This window comes from Lepidothrix coronata, unplaced genomic scaffold (assembly GCF_001604755.1).
Source record: "Lepidothrix coronata isolate B3197 unplaced genomic scaffold, Lepidothrix_coronata-1.0 Scaffold54, whole genome shotgun sequence".
NCBI classification, from domain to species: domain Eukaryota; kingdom Metazoa; phylum Chordata; class Aves; order Passeriformes; family Pipridae; genus Lepidothrix; species Lepidothrix coronata.
Window position 1 is genome coordinate 3,382,071 of NW_016690234.1, and position 13,870 is coordinate 3,395,940.

Below are 13,870 nucleotides of genomic sequence, written 5' to 3' on the forward strand. Positions count from 1 at the left end.
CCTGGATTACTCAGTACCACCCCATTAATGAAACCCAAGGTTTGATGAAGATGTGTAAGCACATTACAGGCCATTAGACACCTCAGTGTTGTATCTCTCGTTGTGTGTTCTTGGAGAGCCAGTGCTGTCTCCCAGAGCCCTACAAATATTATTGGACTTTTCTAGGTAATTAGGGCCATTTTCAGTTAATAACAAGCACTGAATGATGGATCATTAGGATATTTAAATGCTACTCATATGTGAAACCGCAGAACTACCCAATGTTTTAATTCATTTGGTTCTTGATGTTGATTAGTAAAGGAGATTTGCAAGAAAATTATTGAATGAATGGACCACTCAATTAATATTTTGGTTATAATGGACATTGTCTTGTGTTAAAAGAAGAGGGATGACACTTAATGACAACTTGCAAAGTAACTTTTCCTTGGAATCCTCTTTCAGTGCACTGATCACTTTGTGAGAGGCTGTTTTAAATCCTATGCCTATGACTAGTTTTCCTCATTGTAACAGGATGGAACCATTTCAAATATTTCAATTTCAAAGCCACACAGGGTTTAAAATTTATATTTATCCAGTATCTCTATAAGATTATGGAGAAGATATGTCAAGTATGTTTGTAAAAACAGATCTCTCCTTGGTGATCCAGTAAAGGCTTCGATTTTCTGTCTAATATCGAGGATTTTTTTTTCTTGTGTTTCTTGTGTTTCATTCTGTTTTCTTCCTCCCTTTTGTAGTGTCCTTCACTGACACACAGGCTCTGTGCTGCAGCCTCCTTGAATTCTGGGCAGGATAGGATGACTTTTCTTCACTCTGCTGTGCCTGTTATGTGGCCATTTGTTTGCTAATGTCAAACATCCACTGTGGCACGTTAGGTCGAGCTGTAAGAAGAAATGTCCAGGCTTTTTTGGTACTGTCAAAGACATGGGAAATGCCTGACCTTTGAGGTCATTATGGAAATTATAGCAGTAGAACATTTTCCTTTGGACCAAGTGTCCAATATCACGTATCTGACTATATGCATGAACTTCAATGAAACATTTTTAAAATGTTTCTAAAAATGGCTCTAAACATGAGTTTTCTGCATACTGTGTCTTGTCTGAAAAGATGGAGTCTGTCTTGAAGGTACAGGAGCACCACAAAATGTTCTTGCTCTCTCTAATAAATTAGAATTTATCAGCTGAAATTCTGTTATCAGTAAAAAAAATAAAAACATTGAACAAAAGCCAGTTCTTATACTCAAAAGAGGAGCTCTACTAACCTATGAGATATCAAAGACTAGGCCAAGCAGAAAAAAGCCATTGAGTTTTGCCCAAAGTTAATATTTGTTGAAATACCTTGAAAAATGTGCCGTGACTTTAGGTTTTGTAGGATAATGCTCTCACTGAAATTTTTTATGGCCAATACTACAGCTGTAGGTAGTCACTTAAAAGCAGTAGTAAGTGGAGAAATCAAGAGAACCTATCCTTAAAAAATCAAAAATCAAAACCATTAATTTTGTGTCATAAGAGAACTGCAGGGCAAATAAAATGAGTTGATATTTGATCCATAGACAGTGACATTTGATCCACAGACAGTGATATTAGGTAAAGGACTTATGGAGTTATGTGCCAATTTCATGTTTCTGGGAAATACTGGCAGTTGCATTTGAGAGGACACAAAGTGTTATTTTACAGTCTAAATGTGAGATGGAAAGAGTTGATATAATGTTTTTAATTCATACAGATGCTTTTTATCACATAGTCATTTGTCATATAGTAGAATTAAGTTAGAATTAATTTGCTCTATCCAAGGATTTAAATGATCTAGAAAAAACCGATCTTGTTCTTTTATAAAAACTATGGAGGAAAACATTTAGAATTGTGGAACAGAGAAAGACTATTACTCTGTGTGAAATCAATGAGACTATGCACAAGGGAGAGAGGGATACTCAGCATGAGTTAAGGGTTAGTAGAAATAAGCCTTTAGTGTGAAATTCAATCCTGCACTAAGTACCAACACAGACATATCACACGAACCAATTAAGGACCATTTAAGACTGATGTACTGTTTCATTAAGTGTCTCTTAAATGTAAAGCTTGACTAGGTCCCATCAGTCAAATATTCACTTAAAGGTGACCAATAAAGATAGTAGAAAAGGTTTTCCTTTAATTTACCTTTTCACCAGGAAGAATCTTGCTGAGAAGCTTGAAAACAGTCTATAGTAACAGGAGGTTAAAAGGTGGTCTGTGCTTTCACAACTCCCTAGCTTATTTGTAATTAAGAGATGCACTGCATTTTACTCTGCAAGGCTGCAGTTCCTCATAGAACAGCTTGTGAATTATCAAGAAAGAGTACTAATTGTTTGTGTGATCATTAATTAGCCATCCTGCCTTTCCATATCATCATTTAACTCCATTAAGCTTAATGTTTATACATATAGTGTATTAATGATCTCGCATATAGCTAGCAGTGGAATACATAGTGATTAGTGAAGCAATAATCACATAAAACATTATAAATTTCATCAGTATTAATGTTAATTTCATCAATTTGCAGCATTACAATAGAAACTGGATCACAATTGGAGATATATTTTCAGAGATTATAAATTATTACTGGACGAAATAATTTCCAGAGCAACAAAACCTCAAGAAAATAACACTGTCTTTGTGGAGTATTCTTTAACAAACAAAGAGACAGACAAAAAACCTCAAACAAAACAACTCCACCAAAAACCAACACAGAAAATAAGCTGAGTTTCTAGTGAGACCAGTATAATAACTGGAAGTCTGGAAGTTCTCATTTATTTTAGTTCTCCTTTCATGACATCATGATGACATGACAGTGATCATTTTCAGGAGCCATGTTTCTATGTTCTAAATGTTATTCCAAATTTTGGTCAAGACAACTGATATATAGACTGTCTGTGAGCACTCATAAAAAGGTGACACAGCTAGTGAGATGTACAGTAAGATTTACATACAAACCACCTCAAAGACTGTAAAGATTCAGAAGGTATAAAGTGACACTCCTTTGGATCATTTACCACTTCATACCACGGAGATTCTCATCCTAGAATGGTTTTGTTTGAGAAGAGTGGGAAGTAGTGGGAACAGAACACAGTGATGGGGGTATTTTCTGCATTTCACAGCTTAGTGCAATAGGACCAGTGCATTTAGAACAAATAGCAGAAAATATTTTATGCAGAGAATAATTAGCCCATGGATTTTTCCGTGGCAGATAATGTGTTTGTATGTAATGGGGCTCGGTAATATACTTGCTAATGCTATTTATAGCTGTGATAACACAGATTATCAAATCTCATGTGTCAGAGAAATATGATGAAAAGGGAACACTTCTTACTTTTTCTTACTGTCATTTCATAGTCAGTTAGATGTTTTATGGGTATATAAAGTAGAGACATAAAGCATGAGAGGAGCTGTAGAAGAGGAGATGGACCCATTATGACAAATTCTCTGTTACTTGCTCTGTGAATGCCCAATCCAGAATAACCATTGTTGCCAAACTGCAGAAAATATTTTGATTTTAAGAGTTAGCTTGGACAAGCAAAGCTGACAAATGTTAGAGCTAAAATAAAAACTATGGTGCAGAGCTGAGTGACCCAATAACAATATCTTACAACTTTGTTATTCATATGACACCTGATTTATACTGCTGTAGTTCCCCCTGATTTCAACGACTCCTCGTGATTTACATTACTAAAAATGGCAGTGAGATCAATTCTTGCACAAAAAGGCATTTTCAGTAGAGATTTTTCTGTCTCAGTGCTCTGTTGCACAGGTTTAAGCACTATTTTCTCTTTTGTCACTTTTTGGTCAAGACATATTCTCTGTAAAAGGTTCTGGAAGTGTTCTGTCACATGCTTTCTAACTGAAGGCATCATTTACCAGAGCCTATATTCGGTGTCATACTCTTTAAAAGAATTGCTCTTGGCAACACAGCCTAATGGTATTACAAATCCTGTCACAATATCAATAGTGAAGTGGTAAGAGAGTTAGAAAGATCAGAATGGTGCTCCATAGTCATATAGGTTGGCAAAGAATAATCTGACTCTTCTCTTGCTCATACCAATGAAATGTTGTCAATCTCGACTATCCTGATTTATGGTCTGTTTGGAAGACCACTGGAATCAATCTTCACCTGTCCAAGGAAAACAAAGAATTTCAATTTAAGTGCTCCACAGTTCTAAATAAGAAACATGAACTTAGTGGGTAAACAGATCAGTAGTATCATCTTTGTTTCCAATTTAACAGGAAAGTAAATCACCTTAGCAAAATATTCTTTTGGATTAATTTAAAACAAGATCATATAATCCAGCAGATTCCATGTAGAATTTTGTATATCCAGTAAAATATGTCAAAAAGCCACCTAAGAAAACATCAAAGCAGTGTCAAATTTGACCATATCAGACCGACTGCAACCTGTCAGTCACAGAGCCCCACCAGATAACTGGATAAATCATGACAAAATGAAGCATTTATTTGGTTCTTTCTGTGCATTTTTGAAAACTAAGCAACAGAATTTCCAAGATGGCAACAGCCTAGAAAGTTTACAGAATTTCCTAAAATTAAGTGGATGCACTCGGAGTGTATAATGTTACAGAAGAAAACCTCATAGTCTTAGTAAAACTAAATGTTTAGTATAACAAACTTGACTATGTTTCCCAGAAGAATTATTAGTGATTTCAATATATTATTATTATGTAATTAGTTTAATTTTAATTTTAGGTATTGGAAAAGGGTGTGAGGTCTTTGTGATAATAATTGTCTGTTATAATCCACTCTGAAGACACCTTGATGAGACAGCTATTCATTGCTGATACTGTAAAAAATCAGTAGGAAAAGTAAAAGCAGCTAAAATAGAAGAAATTTTTATGTATTTAAACTGTTTCTGAATTTTGTTAATTTCTTCTGAATTTTGTTATCAATTTCTTTAATTAGACTAAGTGTTTACCAAAGAAGAAAGTAAAACCATTGATGGACTTAACCCTTATAAAACAGTTATACTGTGCGAATGCAATTACTTTTGCTTCTGTAAAACTATCAGAAAAGTTAGTGGCTCCCTAAGGTATATTTAAACATTCTTTGATGAATTTTCTTGTGTCATGCTTGATTGTGCATGTGGCACACAATTCCAAAGAATGTGTACAGCGGGAGCAATCCCTTCTCCTATGTAAGCGTAATATGGCTTCATATATAATCATGAACAATTTACATGCTTTTTATCTGTGCAGGAACAACCATATTTAATGCAGTGCTTCAATGAAAAGGTTCTTGTCAGTCATCTACTCATGGGCAGGTTGTTATCTACAAAACAAGCATTCAATATGAATATAAGGCCAAGTCGGCCTTGTTAGTGTAGCATGCTCAAGTGAATTAGGAAGACTCAAAACAATTCAAGTATTTTTGTATTTTTAAAGCACCTGATTTTTATATGCCCATGTATCAACCTGTCACTAAGTCAGGAAGCAAATGTAGTCTAGTATTGGATGCAGAGAAGGTCCCTGCAAATGCTGGACAGCATTCCTGCCAATGGGAGCTACTCATAATAGTTCACCTTGTATCACTGCTACTACCTTGAAAGCATCCCTTATCCTTAGAGCCTTCACACAATTTTCACTGTTCTATCTTTCTTTCTTTCTCTCCCCATGTGTTGTGTCAGCATTGCAAGTCTGGTTAGTACTGCATAGAACTGTCATTTCTGCGTCCTCTTGATTTTAGGCACCTGGAAAAGAAAGGAATTTTAACTGTTCATTAAAGAGTATACAAAGGAAAAGCAATCTTCACCAGTTACTATAATGTGGACTGTTTTTGACCTGTGACCTATATGTATGGAAATACATGACAATTACTTCTTGTTTTTACATGTGTATGGAGATTCTGGCATCCTTGGCATTTGTTCTTAAGACTGGAGTGGGCACAGGCCATTTTACCCAAGCTGCTGCACTTGAGTCCCTCTCTCCTGTTCTTTATGGTCTTTTGCAGTGTCATTTCCGTTCCACCATTACCTCCCCTGCTCTTCTCTGTCCTCAATCCAGTCTCATTCCTTTCACTAGTGCAGGATCCATGGGCTTCTCTTGCAGTATCTACTTGACCACTTGCCCTCAGTTTCTCCTGCACTCTACTGCCCAATTCCAGTTTCTCTCAATTCTGTCTTCAGTATCTTTGCAACAACTTCTCCCAGTTTAGGTCCCTAGAAACCCTTTTATCTCTCTGTAATCAAATGGGATAGCTTTTACTCTGTTCCTGGAAGTGGCTGAGCTTCTTGGAAATTTTTCTACATTTTTTTCCTGAAATTTTCGAAAATCAACCTGAGAATCTCAGAAATTTCCTAGAGACTTTCATTCTAAATAATTCCTGTTTTGTAAAGCTATGGGCAATTGAGAATGTGATTTTATGACTGTAATAATCACAAAGTTTCACAGGAGACAACCTTTTAGCCCTACTTTTTCAGCTGTACCAAATCATATTTTTGACTCATTATTCATTTTATATTTTGACTCATTATGCTATTAATTCAAAATGTGTGATTTCACTGAAATAGCCTCTTCTTGCTATCATGAAAATTAGGGACAAAATCACTGCTGGCTATCTTTTGCTGTGCTTTAAAAATATTCAGATACATTACTGATATCAAAATATAGATGTTGTACATTCAAGTTTAAACAAAGTCTTGTAGACAAAGAGAATGCGTGAATGGAGGACTGAGCAGACATAACACTTTTTATTGCTACAAATACATAATTTCTCTTTAAAAACAGGAGGGGGAAGTAAGTTCTTTGATGGTAATTCTATTTTTAATTAATTTTTAGGGCCATGAATTAACATAACTCGAAAGTTTGAAGATTGACGTTTCACTTTGACAATGTACATTAAGATTTAATGACCTAGACTTATTTACACATAAATGAGTTTTCTAATGGTCTAATTAATAAAATGCATCAGTTTGCCTCTTTTAAATTAAACCACTCTAAGGTAGATTCTTTTAGTAATTTCAAATGTTTAATAAAAGATGAAAGCCTTCAGTTATTTTAAGTGAGTACTTTTCTAACAAACCGTTTCATCTTAACATGTTCCTGCTGCATAAAAAATTTGGACTTTACATTCAGACTAAATTTAAAAATAGGATCAATTAAATTTAATTTAAAATTCAGAGGAATCTGATATTTTGTGTAGGAAAAATGTAACTAAATGTTTACATCTTGATACACTCCTGTATGAGTTTGTTCCTGACTCCCAGGAACTGCTCTTTTCAGAAGAGGGTCTGCAAAAGGTCTTGTTTGTGAAACGAGAAGTGTGTCTTCTCAGCACTTAGAAGAAAAAGTCCTCTGCTTCTCTTGGCTGCTCAGTCAGACTTGATTCATGGTATGTTAAGGGTTCTAAGGGTTTGGTTTTATTAGGAGATTTAATTATGAAATAATTTTCACTGATTCTTAAGCATTCTTTCCAGCTGTGTTAGCTAGAAATCAATTTACATCAGAAAAAGAAAACGTATTAATTTTCTGAGTTTTATTATCTTTTGTCTGGAGGCTTCCAAGTACCTTGTAGAGATAAATTTTACCCCCTTTTTTAAAGAGCAGGAAGCTAGGATATAGAATGAATCAGGACTTGCCCAAGATCATAGAGAAAACTGAGCAACAGATCTCTTCATTCTTGGCTAACTCTTAATGTTGTGACACAGGCCAACATTTCTGACGTGCAATAGTTACTTATAGGAGTGACAAACTTCAGGTACAAGAGGACCCCCACAGGTTTCCGTGGGGCTGCTTGTGTGAATGAAGCTGAGCATTCAGAGAAAGTATTTGCAGGATTAAGGCTTTACATATGGTGGAGAATTGAGCTTTATATATCCTTTAAATAGATTCCCAATCCTTTGTGCTTCCCATTGTCCTGTGTTGTCTCTCACTCTGAAATAGGGCATATCAGACAGCCAGGAGAACTGAGCAGACAACTGGAAGGGAGAAGACTGTCTCCTATGAATTAAAAAATCTAAAGGCTGACCCCCCAAATCATACGCTTCAGTTTCAATAACTTCCATGGCTTTGATATCAATCCTGTGATTCTATTTTGGTTTGCCTTCTGATTTTTGAACTCCTGGGGTTGGCTACACTGACATCATCTTTAAATTTGGTGGGGAGAGACAAAGGCAAGCATTGTTAGGGTGAAGGAGCCTGAACAGCAGCAGCTGCTGATCTGCTCAGTCAACACAGTCTATTTTATCACACGGCTTGAGATCGAAGGTTTCTCAACTGTATTTTTTAGCACATTAAGTAAAAGGTTGTTTGTTTCTTGACTGAAGCGATTATACCCTTGATGAGGTGCTACTGCCTGTTTTGCAAAATAATAAAGACTGTTAATCTTATGATAAACTCAGGGGTGCAAAATGAGCGTCACTCAAACCTCTATTGTATTACATTCATAGTCAGAATGTTCAGAAAAGAGACCTGCATCTCTGAAGTCATGATTATCTCTGCTTTAATGTGCATTGCATCAGTTACAAAACACAAAAATTAAGTTACCCGAGTCTCCTGTTAGGGCTGGAGAGCAATGCAATTTAAGTAAATAATAACACAAAGCATCAGCAAGATCTGAACAGGGGATATGTCTGTTTATGAGCTGTACCTCAGGGATATTTTTAGTCTGTATCCCTCAGAGAAAGGATTTGTGGCAAGAAACGCGGTATGTTAAGAAGTTCACTGTCATCTAAATAGCCCCTGCACTGGAGACCACGAAGTATTGTAGACCATAATTGATCATTCAGCTGACTATCAGTGGTAGGTCAACAATTTCGTGACAGACTAGTGAATCCAGGCAGTTTGTGAGCCCACTACCTGTAACTTGTTCCTAGACAGCTCTGTAGAAAACCCCACAGCTGCAGCAGCGCTGTGGCTGTGTGTAGATGGCCCTGGGCAGTGTCACACAGTCACACAGTGTCACTGGGGAGCAGGTGCTGTGTGAGCACTGGAGCCATTGCACAGCAACAGCACAGCTGTGTTTGGGCTCCTCACGCAGACAGGAACAATATGTCCACACTGCAATTCTGCTTTTAGTAGCAAGGGATTTGGAGATACCACTGTGTAACACTGCATTATGCTATGCAGACATGCACCTGGTGAAATGGGAGCAGAGAGGGGAAATCCTGGCTCCCACTGGAGTCAGTGGGAGTTCTCCTGTCGCTTCACTTGGTTCAGGATTACACCCCTCCATTTTTTTACTGGCTCGGGGTTTCCCACCTACATATGAATTCATCCCACAGACTATTCATTGCAATTCTTATTCTTCATTCAAGTTGTTTTGCAACTGTTATAAACTGAAGAATAGAAGATAAATCTCTGGCAATGAAGGTCTTTAGTTACGAGGACTGCCTTTTACTGTCTGTTGCTATAGTGCCTAGCACAATAGGGGCCTGGGTCTTCACTGGAGTCAATGCAGGATCCTCATTGTAGTAATAAATGTTCCTGAAGAGATAAAAAAATACAACAGCTACTCTGTAATGTAGTTATGCACCATAATGGCATAAAATAATTTGACATACAGACTAGTCTCATTATATGTGGGATTGCACCTTGCTCTGCAAAAATTTGTCTGGTACTAAAATAGTGCCTCATGTAGCACTGAGGTTTTTTCAGTAACACAAGTGATTTTAAAGACCCCAGAGCTCCCATTCACATATATACAGATACCACACTCTAATGTAGCACTGAACTGGGGAAAAGCAGCTACACAGAAGATGAAATGCAGATAGTGTTTAACAATACAAGAGCTGCAAGACAGAATGTGAGCTAAAAAAGTGCTCTGGTAATGTTGTGAGGTGGATTTAAATACACAGGAAATAATCTGCCAGGATGGAATTTGGCAAGTTAATTTGGCCAGAGTTAATTCTCGCATGTCATCCAGAATGTGTCGTGTCCATCTGAATAATGTTCTACTAGATGCAAATAGGCAGAAACTTTCCAGTAATTAGTACGTCATTAGAAAATGCTGAGTTATTGAACACAGAAATACCTCACAGGAAATTCTATGGGTCTCTGGGTTTTTCTGTTGGGGTTTTGTGTGGCCTTCCTCCAACTCCAGGGCACCTACTAGGCTTCCTGAAGCTCAGCTAGGAGCTGAACCCAGAGCTTACTTATCTTCCACATGGGTTTGGTAGAGCTGGAAATCCTGAATTTCTGAGATCTCCAAACCAAGCTGGGGCTCCTGCAGCTTTGACTCCTCTCTTCAAGAATTTGGATAATTTAACTCCTGCCCCAACCCCCAGCCAGTGGATGGGGAAGCCTGGAAGACCTAGGAAAGCTTACCCAGTAGTGGCTCGTTCATTTGCTCCTCCAGTAGTGGTCGCTGTAAATTCCAAGAACGCTGGTTTAAGTGAATGTTCATACTTTTGAGGCTCCTACTCTGTTGGGAGGTGAGAAACAACCCCAGGAACCCTGAGGCTCTCAGTTCTGCTGCTTTCATAAGGGGATGTTCCCCAGGTTCACCCAAGATTTGCGCAGTTGGTTCCATTTGTTTCAGACAAAATAATCACAACAAAACTATCTAATTTTGCTAATGTAAAATTTTCAGAATTTTAATGTCATTGGAAAATGTGACAATCCTCTTTTTTATTCTCATTCAAAACAGAAATGTGGAGCAGAGATCTTGAATTTGGGTGAAAGCATCTGCAAGCACTGTCTGGGGAATTATTCAGTGCTCTCTTTTTGGATCAAGTGCTTACCACTGAGTTACTAGCATCACTCCAAAGTTGTGTGCTTGGGGGTTTGCCATCTAAGGTTGTTTGAGTGAGTCATTCTCAGCGTGTGAGATGTGGCATTTCCAGTCTAGGAGGTTGATAATGTTTGGCACTTATTTCTTGGTAGTGTATTGTTTACACCAGAGCCATTAAATGTTCTATAACCTTCAGATATCCTGTTTCTTAACCATGACTTTTTTAGTGTCAGGATGTGTTGAAGTGTATGTTCAGTCGTGGCGTGTGCAGAGTTCAAAGCTTTGTGACTGTTGCACAAAATCTCCCTGTGCCTTCACAGCTGTAATCTTTCCTCTTGACAGAATCATTAAAAATAGCTGTGGATGTTAAACGTGCTCCCTGCAACCCATAACAACAGCATTTCATTGCATCAGAGTTAATAGCTGTGGAAGGACTGAGCACAGCTGACTGGTGCAATGGAATGTCACCACATTTGCACTGAATGCTCTCCTGTCCTGGGCCAAGATAGAGGAGAGCTAACAGCACTTCAGACAAACAGCCTCTGAAATGCGTGTAATTAGGATAGAGTTTGCACTTGGTGTGGTAAATAAGAATAATTACAGCTCTCAAAACACACATTTAACAGATATTCAAGCACTGTAACAAGTCACCAGCAATCAGTGGTGAGTAAATGTTATTAGAAATACAGAGATAGGTAGTGTCCATGTGTGCATGCAGAAAAGCAAGGGTGGCCAATGCTGCAGGTCCCTCCTTGTGTCCCTTCATGTAGTCTAGGTACAATGGCAGCAAAAGCTGCATTTGCAGGTGCTTGTACCAGGGCACACCTTGCTTGCAGTACCTGAGAATGCAAATGAATCTGGCACTCACATAGGAAAGAATACTGAGTATTCAACATTAGCCTTCTGACTGTTGTAGGACCACCCCTTTGTGGCAAAGTGTTTGCAGGACCAGGACTGGAAAAAGTTTGGCTGGGATTAGAAGCTGTCAGTTCCCAGAATCACAAAAATTTGGAAAATGACAGTGAAGGCCTTATTCAAGGCAATGCAATGGAATTTCCTCACTGCTTTGCAGAAAATTATATTAATAAACAGTTAATCTGGTAATTATTCCAGAAGATCATGCACAGAGACATCAAAAAAGAAATGGTGCTGGCATTGTTTTATGTATAACGAGTGAGATGTCAGCACTATGCAGTGATCTCAGCTCAGTGGTGCCTAACAAGAGAGGAAAGGTGTATGCTGGGGGAAAGAGAGCGAAAAAAGAAAAGTTTGAGACAGTATTTGTTTAAAGAAAGAAATCCATCATATGGCTTTTTAAAATGAGGATAAAACTACTCTCTCCAGCTGCATACAAATGGGAGAGCAGCTCATGTATTAAAATGGATCTGGGACTTTCAAGTACTTCACTCAATATGCAGAAAATTATACTGGATGTTGACAGCTTTTCTCCACAGAGAAGACAGCTCTGGGGGTCCTTTTATTAGACAGTATAAAAAAAATCCTAAAGTGAAGTTTTGGCAAGTAAATAGGCAAATATTCAATAAAATAATCAAGTGCTGTTTTTATTTTGCTGTTCAGTGTGGAGTTTGTTACATTTTCTGCAAATAATACACAAAACAAATGCCTTTTTAGGACTGTGGGAAGTACTCACATGTGACAAATGGTGATTGGTATACAAATGTGCTGAGCTGGTAATGTCTGTGTTCTCCAGAGCCTATGAATCATCTGACAGTGCCAGTGTGAAGTTAAAGTAGATAAAAATATTTTCCTTTTCCATTCTGGAACAGAACCAGGGAACCTTCCTGGTAATTTAGAGATGACGCCCTGTGAAACCACAAGCCCTGTCCATTCTCGAAATCTCTGTCCAGTTCCAGGTATGAGCTCTGTATACTCCACATGTGAACTATATATATTACCCTTATTCTCATAGGTGTACCCCTAGTAGAGAGGCAAAGCCTGGATTCAAGCCCTCAGAACTACCTGCTACCTTCTAGCATTGTTGAAACTGCATTACCCTCCATCTCTTCGTGTCTGGAATCAGGCTGGGATCAGTTTACCCCTAAAGGTAAACTCACTGGGTATAGATGCAAAGTGACTGTTGTGGAAGTACTTTGTCTCAGGAACTGCTTCCTCCATATCCCTGTGAGCTGACGCTGAAAAACGCTCATTCTAAAGTAGTTCTTCAGGGATTCTTTGAGCCTTCTCCAAGAACAGAGGGAAAGCTGTTTGGGGAAACAACAGTTTATACTGTGATGGTTATACCTTTCACAAAATATTTGATCCTTGTATGAGCATCTGGGACACAAAACAGTTAAAATGCAAACAAAAGGGTTAACTGGGATAATAAAGAACATCAGCAAACATATACAGTATAAATATGATGGGTGATACACGGAGATAAAAATCAGCTTGGCAGCTCTTAATTTGCATTTCCATTCAAAAGACAAGTTCCCAGAAACAGCTGCACTATTCCCATGCTTTACCTCTCCCAGACTCATGAAGGGCCTTTGCATTTCAGGGAAGGAATGCTTCTTCCTTGAAACTTCATATATTATCTCTCTTGGGTTTTCCTCTCTTAATTGCTTTCAATCAAACCAGAGGTTTCTTTGTTGTTTGTCTTTCTATGTTTGCTTGCAGAGCTACAATTAAACACCAATTACAATTTGGATAGGTGACAATGTAATGCCATTCCAGTTTAACTGTCTTTTTCAAGTCTTGATAATGTATGTTTTAATCATAGTGACTGTTATCACATAGAAAGCCACATGAATCAAATACAGATGCTACTATGCAGTTTAAAATTATTGCCATTTTAGAATAGTAAAAAGACTGATGAAATTGATATACTGAGAGAGTTTTGTAAATCTCTGCAAAGGCACAGGAATACATTGCATAGTGCAATGAGAGATATGTCTGCAGCTTGTTCTCATTTAAAAATCCTTATGTAGTTTCAAATATTCATCCCATTTTCTCTCTTCAAAATGTGTACTTTGTTCTTCACTTTCTACAGTGGTAGAAATGAAAGGCTAAAATTATCTTCATGGCTTGTCATTTGACAGGTTATTCCACTGGCTCATTCTTTACCTTTTTGCCACAAAGACCCTTTGAAGCTTACACTGTTCTCTCTAACTGACTTTTGTATCTGACCTCTACCAGCACTTAATCGA

At 37.7% G+C, this 13,870-nt stretch overlaps 1 long non-coding RNA gene across 1 annotated transcript; it reads right to left on the reverse strand.

The window, feature by feature from the left end:
* Positions 1 to 1,103: 1,103 nt before the first annotated feature.
* Positions 1,104 to 13,268, reverse strand: LOC108498054. Its single transcript, XR_001875051.1, has 3 exons — positions 12,779 to 13,268; positions 5,576 to 5,724; positions 1,104 to 4,140 (listed from the first exon to the last, which is right to left on the reverse strand). It is a non-coding gene; the product is annotated as an uncharacterized LOC108498054 (long non-coding RNA).
* Between the last annotated feature and the right edge of the window lie 602 nt (positions 13,269 to 13,870).